The sequence below is a fragment of the Hyla sarda genome, unplaced genomic scaffold (assembly GCF_029499605.1).
Source record: "Hyla sarda isolate aHylSar1 unplaced genomic scaffold, aHylSar1.hap1 scaffold_813, whole genome shotgun sequence".
Classification (NCBI taxonomy): Eukaryota; Metazoa; Chordata; class Amphibia; order Anura; family Hylidae; genus Hyla; species Hyla sarda.
In genome coordinates this window covers 63,383-85,243 of record NW_026610840.1, presented here as the reverse complement: position 1 = coordinate 85,243, position 21,861 = coordinate 63,383, and the positions used below count along the sequence as shown (strand labels likewise).

Here is a 21,861-nt window from a genome sequence, read left to right as displayed (position 1 = left end):
AGGAGGAGTAAGAAGGGTTCCTGGCAAATCCGGGTTATGGATTGCATTTAAAAAGGCCCCGTGGGAGTGCAATGGGCCCCTGTCTTGCTGCTTAGCAATAATGGTATGGGTTTAGGTTCTGCTGTGTGTACTGGTGGTTGACTGCCCCCCAGCCCAGAGTGTGCATGGAAAATTGTCTGGCAGCCTCCCTGACAGCAAGCAGTGATAGTGCCCATGAAGGGGACCTTGTTGGGCCCGCCCCTTTCACGGTTATCGCTTCTCGGCCTTTTGGCTAAGATCAAGTGTAGTATCTGTTCTTATCAGTTTAATATCTGATACGTCCCCTATCTGGGGACCATATATTAAATGGATTTTTGAGAACGGGGGCCGATTTCGAAGCTTGCTTCCGTCGCCCTATGCATTGACCCGATATGGCAGTATCTTCGGGTACAGTGCACCACCCCCTTACAGGGTTAAAAAGAAAGATTCCTACTTTCATTGCTACCTGCTTGCTGGCTAGCCAGCTAGCCAGCCCTGTGGGCCTTGCTGCTGCTGCAGCCAAAAAACAAAAGGTGGTGCTGCTGCTGCTTCTGCTGCTTCTGCTTCTGCTTGTGTCTGGCCCCTGTTGGAGCGTCCAGGCACAGGACTTCTGCTGCTGCTGACTAAATGGCCTCCTTAATTGGATCATTTGAGTAGCCAGCACACCTGTGCAGGTAGGGCATGACATGATAGGCAGCTGCCTTGATAGCGGGTGGGTGCTGAATGTTCCTAATTGACAAAATAAGATTAATGCTTATGAAGAAATATAAAATCTCATCCCTTCCCCAATATCGCGCCACACCCCTACCCCTTAATTCCCTGGTTGAACGTGATGGACATATGTCTTTTTTCGACCGTACTAACTATGTAACTATGTAACATAACATGGGGGGGGGGGGTCTCCTGGCTGTTCACACAGGTGTGTCATTGCTGTACATTGACCATGCATTGCTTCTGTGGTATTGCAAAGGCAAAGACAAATGCTTCCAGCCATCCATTGCACTAATGGATTGGTCATCAGCTGGCTGTCTATGTCCCGCATCAATATAGACCAAAGTACAGAGGGTTAGGCTATGCTATTGTGCACCTACCTGATGCATCAGAAGGTGCGAGGCCCTTGCTAAATTCTGTGCACAGACTTTGAGATCTATGCTTTAGACTGTATCTAAACCTGCTCCAACATGGACTGACATTCTGGCCTACTTTCAGCCGATGCGACTTGTCTGTCGCTGAACAGTCGCTTTTTATGTATTCAGCACCTATGTATAATCTTGTAAAAATGCTCTAGAAGCTAAAGTCGCAGAAATGTCACACATATTTGGCCTGCAACTTTCTGTGCGACAAATTCAGACAGGAAAAATCAGTATAAATCCTTAGAAAATTATCCCCCAGTGTCTCCATCTGCTGGCGGTATTGAATAAGCATTGCTGCACTGATGGGGTATGCATTAGACGAAAATAAAGAAGAAAAAGAAGAATAATACGCCCAGAAAAGAGGCGAAAAGGAGAAAAACGTAAAAAAACGTGAAAAAAAAGTAAGAGGAAGAGAAGGGAAAAAAAGGTGGAAATGGGTTTAAAAGTGATTTCGGCGGAGAAATATATATATATATATATATATATATATATATATATATATATATATATATGCGCACACACACACATAGATATAAACGTATTCTCCGTTGAGATATTGCAGCCGCTGCTGTGTCCAGGCCCAGGAGCCTTAGCACTGTGCTGTGATGTCACTCAATACCACTGACATCACTAGGTGTAAACAACATCTCTCCTTTGCTGTGTATGTGACTATGGAGCTGTTTGGTGATGTCGTCTATTACGGCCTTCATAGAAGCAACAGGAGATTGTTGCATCCATCTTGAACCCTCAGAACTACAGTGCTATGATGTCACTCACTTCCACAGGCCTTGCAGAGTGTAAACAACAACAACCCAGCTTTGTTGTGTATGTAACCAAAGGGATTTGTGATGTCACCTAGAACCTTCACAGCAGCGACAGCTTTATGAGGAGCATCAGCACTGCTCTGCCTGAGCAGAACCATCACCGCCATAGGTTGTCAAATAACCCGGATTTAACCCACACAGGTAAGTCCAATGGGGTGCAGGCATGTCCTCTATGCTTACAGCTTCCCGTGGGTGTTGGTTTGATACCGTTTGGGGACAGCCAAGGAGGCATCTGCAGGCAACAAAGGTAGGTGTGTGCTTGTGTGTGTGTTTCCTATGCAGATCCTAAGCCCAGTGTCACATGCAAGTAGGAGGAGTAAGAAGGGTTCCTGGCAAATCCGGGTTATGGATTGCATTTAAAAAGGCCCCGTGGGAGTGCAATGGGCCCCTGTCTTGCTGCTTAGCAATAATGGTATGGGTTTAGGTTCTGCTGTGTGTACTGGTGGTTGACTGCCCCCCAGCCCAGAGTGTGCATGGAAAATTGTCTGGCAGCCTCCCTGACAGCAAGCAGTGATAGTGCCCATGAAGGGGACCTTGTTGGGCCCGCCCCTTTCACGGTTATCGCTTCTCGGCCTTTTGGCTAAGATCAAGTGTAGTATCTGTTCTTATCAGTTTAATATCTGATACGTCCCCTATCTGGGGACCATATATTAAATGGATTTTTGAGAACGGGGGCTGATTTCGAAGCTTGCTTCCGTCGCCCTATGCATTGACCCGATATGGCAGTATCTTCGGGTACAGTGCACCACCCCCTTACAGGGTTAAAAAGAAAGATTCCTACTTTCATTGCTACCTGCTTGCTGGCTAGCCAGCTAGCCAGCCCTGTGGGCCTTGCTGCTGCTGCAGCCAAAAAACAAAAGGTGGTGCTGCTGCTGCTTCTGCTGCTTCTGCTTCTGCTTGTGTCTGGCCCCTGTTGGAGCGTCCAGGCACAGGACTTCTGCTGCTGCTGACTAAATGGCCTCCTTAATTGGATCATTTGAGTAGCCAGCACACCTGTGCAGGTAGGGCATGACATGATAGGCAGCTGCCTTGATAGCGGGTGGGTGCTGAATGTTCCTAATTGACAAAATAAGATTAATGCTTATGAAGAAATATAAAATCTCATCCCTTCCCCAATATCGCGCCACACCCCTACCCCTTAATTCCCTGGTTGAACGTGATGGACATATGTCTTTTTTCGACCGTACTAACTATGTAACTATGTAACATAACATGGGGGGGGGGGTCTCCTGGCTGTTCACACAGGTGTGTCATTGCTGTACATTGACCATGCATTGCTTCTGTGGTATTGCAAAGGCAAAGACAAATGCTTCCAGCCATCCATTGCACTAATGGATTGGTCATCAGCTGGCTGTCTATGTCCCGCATCAATATAGACCAAAGTACAGAGGGTTAGGCTATGCTATTGTGCACCTACCTGATGCATCAGAAGGTGCGAGGCCCTTGCTAAATTCTGTGCACAGACTTTGAGATCTATGCTTTAGACTGTATCTAAACCTGCTCCAACATGGACTGACATTCTGGCCTACTTTCAGCCGATGCGACTTGTCTGTCGCTGAACAGTCGCTTTTTATGTATTCAGCACCTATGTATAATGTTGTAAAAATGCTCTAGAAGCTAAAGTCGCAGAAATGTCACACATATTTGGCCTGCAACTTTCTGTGCGACAAATTCAGACAGGAAAAATCAGTATAAATCCTTAGAAAATTATCCCCCAGTGTCTCCATCTGCTGGCGGTATTGAATAAGCATTGCTGCACTGATGGGGTATGCATTAGACGAAAAAAAAGAAGAAAAAGAAGAATAATACGCCCAGAAAAGAGGCGAAAAGGAGAAAAACGTAAAAAAACGTGAAAAAAAAGTAAGAGGAAGAGAAGGGAAAAAAAGGTGGAAATGGGTTTAAAAGTGATTTCGGCGGAGAAATATATATATATATATATATATATATATATATATATATATATATATATATATATGCGCACACACACACATAGATATAAACGTATTCTCCGTTGAGATATTGCAGCCGCTGCTGTGTCCAGGCCCAGGAGCCTTAGCACTGTGCTGTGATGTCACTCAATACCACTGACATCACTAGGTGTAAACAACATCTCTCCTTTGCTGTGTATGTGACTATGGAGCTGTTTGGTGATGTCGTCTATTACGGCCTTCATAGAAGCAACAGGAGATTGTTGCATCCATCTTGAACCCTCAGAACTACAGTGCTATGATGTCACTCACTTCCACAGGCCTTGCAGAGTGTAAACAACAACAACCCAGCTTTGTTGTGTATGTAACCAAAGGGATTTGTGATGTCACCTAGAACCTTCACAGCAGCGACAGCTTTATGAGGAGCATCAGCACTGCTCTGCCTGAGCAGAACCATCACCGCCATAGGTTGTCAAATAACCCGGATTTAACCCACACAGGTAAGTCCAATGGGGTGCAGGCATGTCCTCTATGCTTACAGCTTCCCGTGGGTGTTGGTTTGATACCGTTTGGGGACAGCCAAGGAGGCATCTGCAGGCAACAAAGGTAGGTGTGTGCTTGTGTGTGTGTTTCCTATGCAGATCCTAAGCCCAGTGTCACATGCAAGTAGGAGGAGTAAGAAGGGTTCCTGGCAAATCCGGGTTATGGATTGCATTTAAAAAGGCCCCGTGGGAGTGCAATGGGCCCCTGTCTTGCTGCTTAGCAATAATGGTATGGGTTTAGGTTCTGCTGTGTGTACTGGTGGTTGACTGCCCCCCAGCCCAGAGTGTGCATGGAAAATTGTCTGGCAGCCTCCCTGACAGCAAGCAGTGATAGTGCCCATGAAGGGGACCTTGTTGGGCCCGCCCCTTTCACGGTTATCGCTTCTCGGCCTTTTGGCTAAGATCAAGTGTAGTATCTGTTCTTATCAGTTTAATATCTGATACGTCCCCTATCTGGGGACCATATATTAAATGGATTTTTGAGAACGGGGGCCGATTTCGAAGCTTGCTTCCGTCGCCCTATGCATTGACCCGATATGGCAGTATCTTCGGGTACAGTGCACCACCCCCTTACAGGGTTAAAAAGAAAGATTCCTACTTTCATTGCTACCTGCTTGCTGGCTAGCCAGCTAGCCAGCCCTGTGGGCCTTGCTGCTGCTGCAGCCAAAAAACAAAAGGTGGTGCTGCTGCTGCTTCTGCTGCTTCTGCTTCTGCTTGTGTCTGGCCCCTGTTGGAGCGTCCAGGCACAGGACTTCTGCTGCTGCTGACTAAATGGCCTCCTTAATTGGATCATTTGAGTAGCCAGCACACCTGTGCAGGTAGGGCATGACATGATAGGCAGCTGCCTTGATAGCGGGTGGGTGCTGAATGTTCCTAATTGACAAAATAAGATTAATGCTTATGAAGAAATATAAAATCTCATCCCTTCCCCAATATCGCGCCACACCCCTACCCCTTAATTCCCTGGTTGAACGTGATGGACATATGTCTTTTTTCGACCGTACTAACTATGTAACTATGTAACATAACATGGGGGGGGGGGGTCTCCTGGCTGTTCACACAGGTGTGTCATTGCTGTACATTGACCATGCATTGCTTCTGTGGTATTGCAAAGGCAAAGACAAATGCTTCCAGCCATCCATTGCACTAATGGATTGGTCATCAGCTGGCTGTCTATGTCCCGCATCAATATAGACCAAAGTACAGAGGGTTAGGCTATGCTATTGTGCACCTACCTGATGCATCAGAAGGTGCGAGGCCCTTGCTAAATTCTGTGCACAGACTTTGAGATCTATGCTTTAGACTGTATCTAAACCTGCTCCAACATGGACTGACATTCTGGCCTACTTTCAGCCGATGCGACTTGTCTGTCGCTGAACAGTCGCTTTTTATGTATTCAGCACCTATGTATAATCTTGTAAAAATGCTCTAGAAGCTAAAGTCGCAGAAATGTCACACATATTTGGCCTGCAACTTTCTGTGCGACAAATTCAGACAGGAAAAATCAGTATAAATCCTTAGAAAATTATCCCCCAGTGTCTCCATCTGCTGGCGGTATTGAATAAGCATTGCTGCACTGATGGGGTATGCATTAGACGAAAAAAAAGAAGAAAAAGAAGAATAATACGCCCAGAAAAGAGGCGAAAAGGAGAAAAACGTAAAAAAACGTGAAAAAAAAGTAAGAGGAAGAGAAGGGAAAAAAAGGTGGAAATGGGTTTAAAAGTGATTTCGGCGGAGAAATATATATATATATATATATATATATATATATATATATATATATGCGCACACACACACATAGATATAAACGTATTCTCCGTTGAGATATTGCAGCCGCTGCTGTGTCCAGGCCCAGGAGCCTTAGCACTGTGCTGTGATGTCACTCAATACCACTGACATCACTAGGTGTAAACAACATCTCTCCTTTGCTGTGTATGTGACTATGGAGCTGTTTGGTGATGTCGTCTATTACGGCCTTCATAGAAGCAACAGGAGATTGTTGCATCCATCTTGAACCCTCAGAACTACAGTGCTATGATGTCACTCACTTCCACAGGCCTTGCAGAGTGTAAACAACAACAACCCAGCTTTGTTGTGTATGTAACCAAAGGGATTTGTGATGTCACCTAGAACCTTCACAGCAGCGACAGCTTTATGAGGAGCATCAGCACTGCTCTGCCTGAGCAGAACCATCACCGCCATAGGTTGTCAAATAACCCGGATTTAACCCACACAGGTAAGTCCAATGGGGTGCAGGCATGTCCTCTATGCTTACAGCTTCCCGTGGGTGTTGGTTTGATACCGTTTGGGGACAGCCAAGGAGGCATCTGCAGGCAACAAAGGTAGGTGTGTGCTTGTGTGTGTGTTTCCTATGCAGATCCTAAGCCCAGTGTCACATGCAAGTAGGAGGAGTAAGAAGGGTTCCTGGCAAATCCGGGTTATGGATTGCATTTAAAAAGGCCCCGTGGGAGTGCAATGGGCCCCTGTCTTGCTGCTTAGCAATAATGGTATGGGTTTAGGTTCTGCTGTGTGTACTGGTGGTTGACTGCCCCCCAGCCCAGAGTGTGCATGGAAAATTGTCTGGCAGCCTCCCTGACAGCAAGCAGTGATAGTGCCCATGAAGGGGACCTTGTTGGGCCCGCCCCTTTCACGGTTATCGCTTCTCGGCCTTTTGGCTAAGATCAAGTGTAGTATCTGTTCTTATCAGTTTAATATCTGATACGTCCCCTATCTGGGGACCATATATTAAATGGATTTTTGAGAACGGGGGCTGATTTCGAAGCTTGCTTCCGTCGCCCTATGCATTGACCCGATATGGCAGTATCTTCGGGTACAGTGCACCACCCCCTTACAGGGTTAAAAAGAAAGATTCCTACTTTCATTGCTACCTGCTTGCTGGCTAGCCAGCTAGCCAGCCCTGTGGGCCTTGCTGCTGCTGCAGCCAAAAAACAAAAGGTGGTGCTGCTGCTGCTTCTGCTGCTTCTGCTTCTGCTTGTGTCTGGCCCCTGTTGGAGCGTCCAGGCACAGGACTTCTGCTGCTGCTGACTAAATGGCCTCCTTAATTGGATCATTTGAGTAGCCAGCACACCTGTGCAGGTAGGGCATGACATGATAGGCAGCTGCCTTGATAGCGGGTGGGTGCTGAATGTTCCTAATTGACAAAATAAGATTAATGCTTATGAAGAAATATAAAATCTCATCCCTTCCCCAATATCGCGCCACACCCCTACCCCTTAATTCCCTGGTTGAACGTGATGGACATATGTCTTTTTTCGACCGTACTAACTATGTAACTATGTAACATAACATGGGGGGGGGGGTCTCCTGGCTGTTCACACAGGTGTGTCATTGCTGTACATTGACCATGCATTGCTTCTGTGGTATTGCAAAGGCAAAGACAAATGCTTCCAGCCATCCATTGCACTAATGGATTGGTCATCAGCTGGCTGTCTATGTCCCGCATCAATATAGACCAAAGTACAGAGGGTTAGGCTATGCTATTGTGCACCTACCTGATGCATCAGAAGGTGCGAGGCCCTTGCTAAATTCTGTGCACAGACTTTGAGATCTATGCTTTAGACTGTATCTAAACCTGCTCCAACATGGACTGACATTCTGGCCTACTTTCAGCCGATGCGACTTGTCTGTCGCTGAACAGTCGCTTTTTATGTATTCAGCACCTATGTATAATGTTGTAAAAATGCTCTAGAAGCTAAAGTCGCAGAAATGTCACACATATTTGGCCTGCAACTTTCTGTGCGACAAATTCAGACAGGAAAAATCAGTATAAATCCTTAGAAAATTATCCCCCAGTGTCTCCATCTGCTGGCGGTATTGAATAAGCATTGCTGCACTGATGGGGTATGCATTAGACGAAAAAAAAGAAGAAAAAGAAGAATAATACGCCCAGAAAAGAGGCGAAAAGGAGAAAAACGTAAAAAAACGTGAAAAAAAAGTAAGAGGAAGAGAAGGGAAAAAAAGGTGGAAATGGGTTTAAAAGTGATTTCGGCGGAGAAATATATATATATATATATATATATATATATATATATATATATATATATATATATGCGCACACACACACATAGATATAAACGTATTCTCCGTTGAGATATTGCAGCCGCTGCTGTGTCCAGGCCCAGGAGCCTTAGCACTGTGCTGTGATGTCACTCAATACCACTGACATCACTAGGTGTAAACAACATCTCTCCTTTGCTGTGTATGTGACTATGGAGCTGTTTGGTGATGTCGTCTATTACGGCCTTCATAGAAGCAACAGGAGATTGTTGCATCCATCTTGAACCCTCAGAACTACAGTGCTATGATGTCACTCACTTCCACAGGCCTTGCAGAGTGTAAACAACAACAACCCAGCTTTGTTGTGTATGTAACCAAAGGGATTTGTGATGTCACCTAGAACCTTCACAGCAGCGACAGCTTTATGAGGAGCATCAGCACTGCTCTGCCTGAGCAGAACCATCACCGCCATAGGTTGTCAAATAACCCGGATTTAACCCACACAGGTAAGTCCAATGGGGTGCAGGCATGTCCTCTATGCTTACAGCTTCCCGTGGGTGTTGGTTTGATACCGTTTGGGGACAGCCAAGGAGGCATCTGCAGGCAACAAAGGTAGGTGTGTGCTTGTGTGTGTGTTTCCTATGCAGATCCTAAGCCCAGTGTCACATGCAAGTAGGAGGAGTAAGAAGGGTTCCTGGCAAATCCGGGTTATGGATTGCATTTAAAAAGGCCCCGTGGGAGTGCAATGGGCCCCTGTCTTGCTGCTTAGCAATAATGGTATGGGTTTAGGTTCTGCTGTGTGTACTGGTGGTTGACTGCCCCCCAGCCCAGAGTGTGCATGGAAAATTGTCTGGCAGCCTCCCTGACAGCAAGCAGTGATAGTGCCCATGAAGGGGACCTTGTTGGGCCCGCCCCTTTCACGGTTATCGCTTCTCGGCCTTTTGGCTAAGATCGGGGTTTATTGCCTCGGTCGGCGCTGAGGGTGCGAGTGAACTGCGCCGCGACTAGCTGCGTAGGTGATCAAGACTGTGGTACTCGTTACCGACAGATTTGGAAAGATGGCTGGATCCAACATGTCTGCAGTGGAGAAGACCGTACGCATCAAGGTGCTAACCACGGATCGTCTAAGAAACAGCATTGAATACATCGGCCATACCATTGTGGAGCGACTGGCAGGATTTTCCTTGAGCGACCTCTTTTGTGTCCAGGAGAACAAGCGCCAAGGTATTTATGACGTGTCCTTCTTATATGATGCTGACTGCCAGAACTTTTATGAGTGCTTAAAACGGAACAGTGGAAGTGAGGTTTTGCGGGATGTGTCCTTTTATCCCCTTTTTGAAATGGGGACAAAGACTTTGTTTATCCACATGTACAATCCGTTTGTTGATGTCTCTATGATTAAGAACTTCTTGAGCATCTATTGTGAGTCTATTGCTGGTGGTACTAAGCAGACAAGCAGCATTGGTGTATTTAATGGCACGTATAAGTTCTTTGTGAAGTTGCGGCTTGATGGAGATTGCATTGGAGGCGTTAAGCACCCTCCGGCGAACTTTACCATTGCTGGTTTCAGAGGTTATCTCTATTACTACGGACAGCCATCTTTCTGTAGAAATTGTCTATTGTTTGGACATGTGAAGGAGGCCTGCCCTGGCAGTAAGAAATGCAGGAACTGTAAGCAACCGGGGCATGAGGCGGGTGCATGTCCACACCCGAGGACCTGTGACCTATGTGGGGAAGCTGGCCATGTGTACAAGAACTGTCCAGTGTTGAAGAGGAGGGAGGAGGAGAGGAGAATGGAAGAGGAAATGGTGGAGAGGAGGAGGGCAGCTGCAGCTGCGGCTGCAGTGGTTCCTGCAAGAGAGAGCGTTATTATTGGAGAGGTACAGAGTCCTGTGGTGGTAGAGGAGCAAGTGGTGGTGGAGGAGGAGCAAATGGCGGTGCAAGTGGAAGAAGGGGAGATTGAGGATGCTCCCAGTCCCCTGGCTGAGGAGTCGCCGCAAATTGAAGAGTGGTCTTCTTCTGAGGGTGAAGACCGTGAGGAGAGACATAGAGAGAGAGAGGATGACTTTGATCTTTTTCGTCCCCCCAAGAAGACGGCCAGGAAGCTTTCTGGTGGACAGATGGAGTCGACGCTGGTGGCTACGGACAATCGGTATCAACCGCTATCTGAGAGCGACATGGATGCGTGCTCTGCGGGAGAAGCTTCTCCCACACCGCTGAGGAAAGCTACCTAAATAACTTTCTTCTTTTCTGTCAAATTCTTCCTTAGGGTTGTTAAGATGGTGGTATGTCTTTTTTAGTCGGTTCTATAAACGTTAGAGTCTTTAGAAGTAAAGTCAGAAGGACAGTAATTTTGGAGGACTTGGCAGGGAAAAAAGCGGACATTATTTGTTTGCAGGAATGTGGGCTAAATGATATTCCGGGGAAGGGAGAATGGGCTTATGGTCCTGCTGTTTGGTCGGTGTCTGGGCATAATAGGAATGATGGCGTAGGGGTGCTTTTTAAGAGCTTTAAGTTTGAAGTTTGTAGTTATGTGGTAATAGAGGAGGGGAGGTGTATCATGGTGGAGGTTAAGGTGCAGGGGGTTAAATTTAGGTTGATAAATGTGTATGCGCCGGTAAGGAGGGAGGAGCGGGTGGGGTTGTTGGAGGTAATTAAGAGGTTTCTGCCGGGTAAAATACCTTTGGTGTGGGTGGGGGATTTCAATTGTGAAATTGAGGGGAATGTGGATGTATCTGGGAATATTCTTAAAAGTATGGTGTGTGACTTTAAGTTAAAGGATGTGGCTGAAGCGTGTGGAGTGTGTCCTTTGTTAGATACATATTATTCTGATAGTGGAAGTCATAGTTCCAGACTTGATATGTGTTTTGTGTCTAAGGGTGTGTTATGTAAGAATTATATGCAAGAAAAAGTAGGATATTCAGATCATGAGTATGTGTGTTGTGAGTTAGTATTGGATGCAGATTGTGTGAGTGGGAGGGGTGTATGGAAATTAAATGTTAAATTGTTGGAAGTGGAAGGAGTGTATGATAGATATGTTAATAAGTATAGGGGTTGGTGTAAGAAAAAGAATGATTTTCCTGATATATTGTGTTGGTGGGAATGGGTTAAGGGTCAAACAAAAGTTTTCTTTAAAAGAGAGGGATATAAGCGGAATGCTGGGAGGAAGAAGAAGTATGAATGGTTGAATAAAAGATTGGTGTTTCTCAATAAGTTAAAGAAGTATGGCTGGAGTGTGGGTGAGCAGATTGAGGTTGTGAAGAGTGATCTAAAAAATTGGTTGAATGAGAAAGGTAAAGAGTTGATGTATCAAGCAAAACTTGATAAGTTAGAGAAAGATGAGAAATGTTCGAGATATTTCTTTAAAAAAGTTATTGGGAAGAGAGAGGATATGGTAAGAGTGTATGATGATGATGGCTGTCTGGTTAAAGGTAAAGCTGTGTTGGGAGTGGTTAAAAATTTTTATGAAGAGTTGTATGCGGTAAAAGATTGTGAAGAGGACTTGCAGGATGAAGTGTTGAGAGTGCTTGATAAGAGGGTGGATGGTAGTGAATATGGGACTCTGATGAGAGAGATTGGAGAGGAGGAAGTGAAGAGGACTGTGGATAGTATGTCAAGAAATAAAACGCCTGGAGAGGATGGGTTGCCTGTTGAATTTTATGCTTGGATTTGGGATGTTGTGAAGGATGATTTGGTGGAAGTGTATAGGTATATGTGGAGGAATGAGAGAATGGTGGAAAGTATGAAGAGTGGAGTGGTTGTGTTGATTTATAAGAAAGGTGATGTGAATGATGTGAGGAATTGGAGGCCGATAACTTTGTTGAATGTAGATTATAAGGTGTTTGCTAAAATAATTACAAATAGGATGAGAGATGTGGTTGAGCAGGTGATTGGAGAAGAACAAGTGTGTGGAGTGCCGGGGAGAAGAATAAATGAAAATTTGTGTTTGTTGAGAGATTTGTTATGGGATAGTATGAGTAGGAAACAGGAGGTTAGAGTGATGTCGATAGATTTTGAAAAGGCGTTTGATCGTCTGTCACATAGGTTTTTGTTTAGAGTATTAGTGAGAATGGGATTCCCGGGTGATTTTGTAAATGTTGTAAGGATGCTGTATGATGGAGTATATAGTAAGGTTTTGATAAATGGTTGGATGTCTGAGAAGGTGAAAGTATGTTCTGGTGTAAGGCAGGGTTGTCCGTTGTCCCCTATGGCTTTTATATGTGCTATGGAGCCATTATTAGAGATGTTGCGGCGGGATAAGTGTGTTAGAGGGTTAAAAATTCCAGGGAGTGGTGGGAGAGAAGTCAAAGTTTTGGCCTACATGGATGATGTGTGTATTTTGGGAGAGTCTGTGGCTGTTATGAGAAGGGCAAAGTTACTAGTTGGATTGTTTTGTGGAGCGTCTGGGTTTAAGGTGAATTGGGACAAAAGTGAGTATAAATGTTTTGGTAGTATGCAAGGAAGTGAGGATGTGGGTATGAAGAATATTGAAGGTGGTATTCAGGTTTTAGGTGTTAAAATGGATGAAAGATTGGATGGGAGAGAAAGTTGGGATGATGTAGAGAAGAGAGTGTCCAAAAAATTGAGTCTTTGGAGGTTGAGAGATTTGTCTATGGTTGGGAAAGTGCTGGTTGTGAAAAGTGTAATATTGCCTATTTTATTGTATGTGGCAATAGTGTTTCCGCCAAGTTATATGGTTTTAAGGAAGTTAAAAAGAATTTTGTTTGTGTTTTTTTGGGGTACAAAAGTGGAAAGAGTGAGGAGAGAAGTTGTGATGAAGGATGGTAGTAAGGGTGGAATGGGATTTCCAAATCTAGATGTGTATTTGGGGGTGAATGTGGTGTTTGCGGTTAGAAGGATGATGAGAGGAGAAAAGAATTTTGCATGTATGTTGAGATATTTAGGTGGGCGTGTGTTATGCAAATTATGTTGGCTGGAGAGAGATTTGAGAGTGCCTTATGCGTTTGTGTGCCCGAGTTGGTATTTGTATGTGGAAAAGTTTTTGGAGAGTTATAGGTTGATTGGTGTGAGAAAGGAGTTGTTTGAAAGTAAGAAGAATGTGTTTGGGTATGTCACCGCAAGTGAGGTGGAGTGTCCGATTAATATGGTAAGAAGCCAGGATGTGTCTAAGGTGTGGAAGAGTTTAATGACAGATGGAATATCAAATAGACAGAGAGAGATAGGATGGCAGTGTTTGCATGGAGCCCTACCAGTAAGAGAGTTCCAAAGGAATAGAGGTATTGGAAGGAGTGAAATATGTCCGAGGGAAGATTGTAGTGGGGTTGAAAGTGTGATGCATGTGATTTGGAATTGTGACATGGCTCAGAATGTATGGAGAGGGATAGGTCCATTGTGTAAGGAGTTGACTGGGATAAATAGGTTGTCATATGAGGTTGTGATGTTTGGTCTTAGTATGATTGGAAGAAAGAATGAAAGGGTGTTGTTTGTGTTGTTGGCGATTGTGAAGGAAGTCTTGTGGGATGTTAGAAATTTATATGTGTTTAAGAGAAAAGATGTGACTGTGGAAGGAAGTTTAAGAATGATTCTGGATAGGTTGCACACCGTTTATTTACGTGATAAAAAGAAATTAGGTGAAATAGATGCAGAGGGGATATGGAAATTTTTGAAGTGGAGACATGTTGTAAGGGTGTAATGGTGATGGCATTTGAATTTGTTTTGAATTTGCTTTGAACAAATAAAGAATGACCTAATGATGAGTTAGACTTTACCATGAGTCAAAAATGACGCGTTATCTAAGTGGTGTTTAGTCTAAACCTGAAGGTTTATAAAAAAAAAAAAAAAAAAAATCTGTTCTTATCAGTTTAATATCTGATACGTCCCCTATCTGGGGACCATATATTAAATGGATTTTTGAGAACGGGGGCCGATTTCGAAGCTTGCTTCCGTCGCCCTATGCATTGACCCGATATGGCAGTATCTTCGGGTACAGTGCACCACCCCCTTACAGGGTTAAAAAGAAAGATTCCTACTTTCATTGCTACCTGCTTGCTGGCTAGCCAGCTAGCCAGCCCTGTGGGCCTTGCTGCTGCTGCAGCCAAAAAACAAAAGGTGGTGCTGCTGCTGCTTCTGCTGCTTCTGCTTCTGCTTGTGTCTGGCCCCTGTTGGAGCGTCCAGGCACAGGACTTCTGCTGCTGCTGACTAAATGGCCTCCTTAATTGGATCATTTGAGTAGCCAGCACACCTGTGCAGGTAGGGCATGACATGATAGGCAGCTGCCTTGATAGCGGGTGGGTGCTGAATGTTCCTAATTGACAAAATAAGATTAATGCTTATGAAGAAATATAAAATCTCATCCCTTCCCCAATATCGCGCCACACCCCTACCCCTTAATTCCCTGGTTGAACGTGATGGACATATGTCTTTTTTCGACCGTACTAACTATGTAACTATGTAACATAACATGGGGGGGGGGGGTCTCCTGGCTGTTCACACAGGTGTGTCATTGCTGTACATTGACCATGCATTGCTTCTGTGGTATTGCAAAGGCAAAGACAAATGCTTCCAGCCATCCATTGCACTAATGGATTGGTCATCAGCTGGCTGTCTATGTCCCGCATCAATATAGACCAAAGTACAGAGGGTTAGGCTATGCTATTGTGCACCTACCTGATGCATCAGAAGGTGCGAGGCCCTTGCTAAATTCTGTGCACAGACTTTGAGATCTATGCTTTAGACTGTATCTAAACCTGCTCCAACATGGACTGACATTCTGGCCTACTTTCAGCCGATGCGACTTGTCTGTCGCTGAACAGTCGCTTTTTATGTATTCAGCACCTATGTATAATGTTGTAAAAATGCTCTAGAAGCTAAAGTCGCAGAAATGTCACACATATTTGGCCTGCAACTTTCTGTGCGACAAATTCAGACAGGAAAAATCAGTATAAATCCTTAGAAAATTATCCCCCAGTGTCTCCATCTGCTGGCGGTATTGAATAAGCATTGCTGCACTGATGGGGTATGCATTAGACGAAAAAAAAGAAGAAAAAAAAGAATAATACGCCTAGAAAAGAGGCGAAAAGGAGAAAAACGTAAAAAAACGTGAAAAAAAAAGTAAGAGGAAGAGAAGGGAAAAAAAGGTGGAAATGGGTTTAAAAGTGATTTCGGCGGAGAAATATATATATATATATATATATATATATATATATATATATATATATATATGCGCACACACACACATAGATATAAACGTATTCTCCGTTGAGATATTGCAGCCGCTGCTGTGTCCAGGCCCAGGAGCCTTAGCACTGTGCTGTGATGTCACTCAATACCACTGACATCACTAGGTGTAAACAACATCTCTCCTTTGCTGTGTATGTGACTATGGAGCTGTTTGGTGATGTCGTCTATTACGGCCTTCATAGAAGCAACAGGAGATTGTTGCATCCATCTTGAACCCTCAGAACTACAGTGCTATGATGTCACTCACTTCCACAGGCCTTGCAGAGTGTAAACAACAACAACCCAGCTTTGTTGTGTATGTAACCAAAGGGATTTGTGATGTCACCTAGAACCTTCACAGCAGCGACAGCTTTATGAGGAGCATCAGCACTGCTCTGCCTGAGCAGAACCATCACCGCCATAGGTTGTCAAATAACCCGGATTTAACCCACACAGGTAAGTCCAATGGGGTGCAGGCATGTCCTCTATGCTTACAGCTTCCCGTGGGTGTTGGTTTGATACCGTTTGGGGACAGCCAAGGAGGCATCTGCAGGCAACAAAGGTAGGTGTGTGCTTGTGTGTGTGTTTCCTATGCAGATCCTAAGCCCAGTGTCACATGCAAGTAGGAGGAGTAAGAAGGGTTCCTGGCAAATCCGGGTTATGGATTGCATTTAAAAAGGCCCCGTGGGAGTGCAATGGGCCCCTGTCTTGCTGCTTAGCAATAATGGTATGGGTTTAGGTTCTGCTGTGTGTACTGGTGGTTGACTGCCCCCCAGCCCAGAGTGTGCATGGAAAATTGTCTGGCAGCCTCCCTGACAGCAAGCAGTGATAGTGCCCATGAAGGGGACCTTGTTGGGCCCGCCCCTTTCACGGTTATCGCTTCTCGGCCTTTTGGCTAAGATCAAGTGTAGTATCTGTTCTTATCAGTTTAATATCTGATACGTCCCCTATCTGGGGACCATATATTAAATGGATTTTTGAGAACGGGGGCCGATTTCGAAGCTTGCTTCCGTCGCCCTATGCATTGACCCGATATGGCAGTATCTTCGGGTACAGTGCACCACCCCCTTACAGGGTTAAAAAGAAAGATTCCTACTTTCATTGCTACCTGCTTGCTGGCTAGCCAGCTAGCCAGCCCTGTGGGCCTTGCTGCTGCTGCAGCCAAAAAACAAAAGGTGGTGCTGCTGCTGCTTCTGCTGCTTCTGCTTCTGCTTGTGTCTGGCCCCTGTTGGAGCGTCCAGGCACAGGACTTCTGCTGCTGCTGACTAAATGGCCTCCTTAATTGGATCATTTGAGTAGCCAGCACACCTGTGCAGGTAGGGCATGACATGATAGGCAGCTGCCTTGATAGCGGGTGGGTGCTGAATGTTCCTAATTGACAAAATAAGATTAATGCTTATGAAGAAATATAAAATCTCATCCCTTCCCCAATATCGCGCCACACCCCTACCCCTTAATTCTCTGGTTGAACGTGATGGACATATGTCTTTTTTCGACCGTACTAACTATGTAACTATGTAACATAACATGGGGGGGGGGGGTCTCCTGGCTGTTCACACAGGTGTGTCATTGCTGTACATTGACCATGCATTGCTTCTGTGGTATTGCAAAGGCAAAGACAAATGCTTCCAGCCATCCATTGCACTAATGGATTGGTCATCAGCTGGCTGTCTATGTCCCGCATCAATATAGACCAAAGTACAGAGGGTTAGGCTAGAGGGTTAGGCTATGCTATTGTGCACCTACCTGATGCATCAGAAGGTGCGAGGCCCTTGCTAAATTCTGTGCACAGACTTTGAGATCTATGCTTTAGACTGTATCTAAACCTGCTCCAACATGGACTGACATTCTGGCCTACTTTCAGCCGATGCGACTTGTCTGTCGCTGAACAGTCGCTTTTTATGTATTCAGCACCTATGTATAATGTTGTAAAAATGCTCTAGAAGCTAAAGTCGCAGAAATGTCACACATATTTGGCCTGCAACTTTCTGTGCGACAAATTCAGACAGGAAAAATCAGTATAAATCCTTAGAAAATTATCCCCCAGTGTCTCCATCTGCTGGCGGTATTGAATAAGCATTGCTGCACTGATGGGGTATGCATTAGACGAAAAAAAAGAAGAAAAAGAAGAATAATACGCCCAGAAAAGAGGCGAAAAGGAGAAAAACGTAAAAAAACGTGAAAAAAAAGTAAGAGGAAGAGAAGGGAAAAAAAGGTGGAAATGGGTTTAAAAGTGATTTCGGCGGAGAAATATAATATATATATATATATATATATATATATATATATATATATGCGCACACACACACATAGATATAAACGTATTCTCCGTTGAGATATTGCAGCCGCTGCTGTGTCCAGGCCCAGGAGCCTTAGCACTGTGCTGTGATGTCACTCAATACCACTGACATCACTAGGTGTAAACAACATCTCTCCTTTGCTGTGTATGTGACTATGGAGCTGTTTGGTGATGTCGTCTATTACGGCCTTCATAGAAGCAACAGGAGATTGTTGCATCCATCTTGAACCCTCAGAACTACAGTGCTATGATGTCACTCACTTCCACAGGCCTTGCAGAGTGTAAACAACAACAACCCAGCTTTGTTGTGTATGTAACCAAAGGGATTTGTGATGTCACCTAGAACCTTCACAGCAGCGACAGCTTTATGAGGAGCATCAGCACTGCTCTGCCTGAGCAGAACCATCACCGCCATAGGTTGTCAAATAACCCGGATTTAACCCACACAGGTAAGTCCAATGGGGTGCAGGCATGTCCTCTATGCTTACAGCTTCCCGTGGGTGTTGGTTTGATACCGTTTGGGGACAGCCAAGGAGGCATCTGCAGGCAACAAAGGTAGGTGTGTGCTTGTGTGTGTGTTTCCTATGCAGATCCTAAGCCCAGTGTCACATGCAAGTAGGAGGAGTAAGAAGGGTTCCTGGCAAATCCGGGTTATGGATTGCATTTAAAAAGGCCCCGTGGGAGTGCAATGGGCCCCTGTCTTGCTGCTTAGCAATAATGGTATGGGTTTAGGTTCTGCTGTGTGTACTGGTGGTTGACTGCCCCCCAGCCCAGAGTGTGCATGGAAAATTGTCTGGCAGCCTCCCTGACAGCAAGCAGTGATAGTGCCCATGAAGGGGACCTTGTTGGGCCCGCCCCTTTCACGGTTATCGCTTCTCGGCCTTTTGGCTAAGATCAAGTGTAGTATCTGTTCTTATCAGTTTAATATCTGATACGTCCCCTATCTGGGGACCATATATTAAATGGATTTTTGAGAACGGGGGCCGATTTCGAAGCTTGCTTCCGTCGCCCTATGCATTGACCCGATATGGCAGTATCTTCGGGTACAGTGCACCACCCCCTTACAGGGTTAAAAAGAAAGATTCCTACTTTCATTGCTACCTGCTTGCTGGCTAGCCAGCTAGCCAGCCCTGTGGGCCTTGCTGCTGCTGCAGCCAAAAAACAAAAGGTGGTGCTGCTGCTGCTTCTGCTGCTTCTGCTTCTGCTTGTGTCTGGCCCCTGTTGGAGCGTCCAGGCACAGGACTTCTGCTGCTGCTGACTAAATGGCCTCCTTAATTGGATCATTTGAGTAGCCAGCACACCTGTGCAGGTAGGGCATGACATGATAGGCAGCTGCCTTGATAGCGGGTGGGTGCTGAATGTTCCTAATTGACAAAATAAGATTAATGCTTATGAAGAAATATAAAATCTCATCCCTTCCCCAATATCGCGCCACACCCCTACCCCTTAATTCCCTGGTTGAACGTGATGGACATATGTCTTTTTTCGACCGTACTAACTATGTAACTATGTAACATAACATGGGGGGGGGGGGGGTCTCCTGGCTGTTCACACAGGTGTGTCATTGCTGTACATTGACCATGCATTGCTTCTGTGGTATTGCAAAGGCAAAGACAAATGCTTCCAGCCATCCATTGCACTAATGGATTGGTCATCAGCTGGCTGTCTATGTCCCGCATCAATATAGACCAAAGTACAGAGGGTTAGGCTATGCTATTGTGCACCTACCTGATGCATCAGAAGGTGCGAGGCCCTTGCTAAATTCTGTGCACAGACTTTGAGATCTATGCTTTAGACTGTATCTAAACCTGCTCCAACATGGACTGACATTCTGGCCTACTTTCAGCCGATGCGACTTGTCTGTCGCTGAACAGTCGCTTTTTATGTATTCAGCACCTATGTATAATGTTGTAAAAATGCTCTAGAAGCTAAAGTCGCAGAAATGTCACACATATTTGGCCTGCAACTTTCTGTGCGACAAATTCAGACAGGAAAAATCAGTATAAATCCTTAGAAAATTATCCCCCAGTGTCTCCATCTGCTGGCGGTATTGAATAAGCATTGCTGCACTGATGGGGTATGCATTAGACGAAAAAAAAGAAGAAAAAGAAGAATAATACGCCCAGAAAAGAGGCGAAAAGGAGAAAAACGTAAAAAAACGTGAAAAAAAAGTAAGAGGAAGAGAAGGGAAAAAAAGGTGGAAATGGGTTTAAAAGTGATTTCGGCGGAGATATATATATATATATATATATATATATATATATATATATATATATATATGCGCACACACACACATAGATATAAACGTATTCTCCGTTGAGATATTGCAGCCGCTGCTGTGTCCAGGCCCAGGAGCCTTAGCACTGTGCTGTGATGTCACTCAATACCACTGACATCACTAGGTGTAAACAACATCTCTCCTTTGCTGTGTATGTGACTATGGAGCTGTTTGGTGATGTCGTCTATTACGGCCTTCATAGAAGCAACAGGAGATTGTTGCATCCATCTTGAACCCTCAGAACTACAGTGCTATGATGTCACTCACTTCCACAGGCCTTGCAGAGTGTAAACAACAACAACCCAGCTTTGTTGTGTATGTAACCAAAGGGATTTGTGATGTCACCTAGAACCTTCACAGCAGCGACAGCTTTATGAGGAGCATCAGCACTGCTCTGCCTGAGCAGAACCATCACCGCCATAGGTTGTCAAATAACCCGGATTTAACCCACACAGGTAAGTCCAATGGGGTGCAGGCATGTCCTCTATGCTTACAGCTTCCCGTGGGTGTTGGTTTGATACCGTTTGGGGACAGCCAAGGAGGCATCTGCAGGCAACAAAGGTAGGTGTGTGCTTGTGTGTGTGTTTCCTATGCAGATCCTAAGCCCAGTGTCACATGCAAGTAGGAGGAGTAAGAAGGGTTCCTGGCAAATCCGGGTTATGGATTGCATTTAAAAAGGCCCCGTGGGAGTGCAATGGGCCCCTGTCTTGCTGCTTAGCAATAATGGTATGGGTTTAGGTTCTGCTGTGTGTACTGGTGGTTGACTGCCCCCCAGCCCAGAGTGTGCATGGAAAATTGTCTGGCAGCCTCCCTGACAGCAAGCAGTGATAGTGCCCATGAAGGGGACCTTGTTGGGCCCGCCCCTTTCACGGTTATCGCTTCTCGGCCTTTTGGCTAAGATCAAGTGTAGTATCTGTTCTTATCAGTTTAATATCTGATACGTCCCCTATCTGGGGACCATATATTAAATGGATTTTTGAGAACGGGGGCCGATTTCGAAGCTTGCTTCCGTCGCCCTATGCATTGACCCGATATGGCAGTATCTTCGGGTACAGTGCACCACCCCCTTACAGGGTTAAAAAGAAAGATTCCTACTTTCATTGCTACCTGCTTGCTGGCTAGCCAGCTAGCCAGCCCTGTGGGCCTTGCTGCTGCTGCAGCCAAAAAACAAAAGGTGGTGCTGCTGCTGCTTCTGCTGCTTCTGCTTCTGCTTGTGTCTGGCCCCTGTTGGAGCGTCCAGGCACAGGACTTCTGCTGCTGCTGACTAAATGGCCTCCTTAATTGGATCATTTGAGTAGCCAGCACACCTGTGCAGGTAGGGCATGACATGATAGGCAGCTGCCTTGATAGCGGGTGGGTGCTGAATGTTCCTAATTGACAAAATAAGATTAATGCTTATGAAGAAATATAAAATCTCATCCCTTCCCCAATATCGCGCCACACCCCTACCCCTTAATTCCCTGGTTGAACGTGATGGACATATGTCTTTTTTCGACCGTACTAACTATGTAACTATGTAACATAACATGGGGGGGGGGGGGTCTCCTGGCTGTTCACACAGGTGTGTCATTGCTGTACATTGACCATGCATTGCTTCTGTGGTATTGCAAAGGCAAAGACAAATGCTTCCAGCCATCCATTGC

At 45.3% G+C, this 21,861-nt stretch overlaps 8 non-coding genes across 8 annotated transcripts; all 8 read left to right on the top strand.

Moving 5' to 3' along the window:
• The first annotated feature begins 251 nt into the window (after positions 1-251).
• Positions 252-442, top strand: LOC130347185 (U2 spliceosomal RNA). The gene has a single exon (XR_008885163.1). It is a non-coding gene; the product is annotated as a U2 spliceosomal RNA (small nuclear RNA).
• A 2,093-nt stretch (positions 443-2,535) lies between these two features.
• On the top strand, positions 2,536-2,726 carry LOC130347168 (U2 spliceosomal RNA). Its single transcript, XR_008885147.1, has one exon. It is a non-coding gene; the product is annotated as a U2 spliceosomal RNA (small nuclear RNA).
• Positions 2,727-4,822: 2,096 nt separating this feature from the next.
• On the top strand, positions 4,823-5,013 carry LOC130347184 (U2 spliceosomal RNA). Its single transcript, XR_008885162.1, has one exon. It is a non-coding gene; the product is annotated as a U2 spliceosomal RNA (small nuclear RNA).
• A 2,087-nt stretch (positions 5,014-7,100) lies between these two features.
• LOC130347142 (U2 spliceosomal RNA) lies at positions 7,101-7,291 on the top strand. Its single transcript, XR_008885126.1, has one exon. It is a non-coding gene; the product is annotated as a U2 spliceosomal RNA (small nuclear RNA).
• A 6,949-nt stretch (positions 7,292-14,240) lies between these two features.
• On the top strand, positions 14,241-14,422 carry LOC130347154 (U2 spliceosomal RNA). Its single transcript, XR_008885137.1, has one exon. It is a non-coding gene; the product is annotated as a U2 spliceosomal RNA (small nuclear RNA).
• Positions 14,423-16,516: 2,094 nt separating this feature from the next.
• On the top strand, positions 16,517-16,707 carry LOC130347183 (U2 spliceosomal RNA). Its single transcript, XR_008885161.1, has one exon. It is a non-coding gene; the product is annotated as a U2 spliceosomal RNA (small nuclear RNA).
• Positions 16,708-18,808: 2,101 nt separating this feature from the next.
• LOC130347182 (U2 spliceosomal RNA) lies at positions 18,809-18,999 on the top strand. The gene has a single exon (XR_008885160.1). It is a non-coding gene; the product is annotated as a U2 spliceosomal RNA (small nuclear RNA).
• Positions 19,000-21,092: 2,093 nt separating this feature from the next.
• LOC130347181 (U2 spliceosomal RNA) lies at positions 21,093-21,283 on the top strand. Its single transcript, XR_008885159.1, has one exon. It is a non-coding gene; the product is annotated as a U2 spliceosomal RNA (small nuclear RNA).
• The last annotated feature ends 578 nt before the right edge of the window (positions 21,284-21,861 follow it).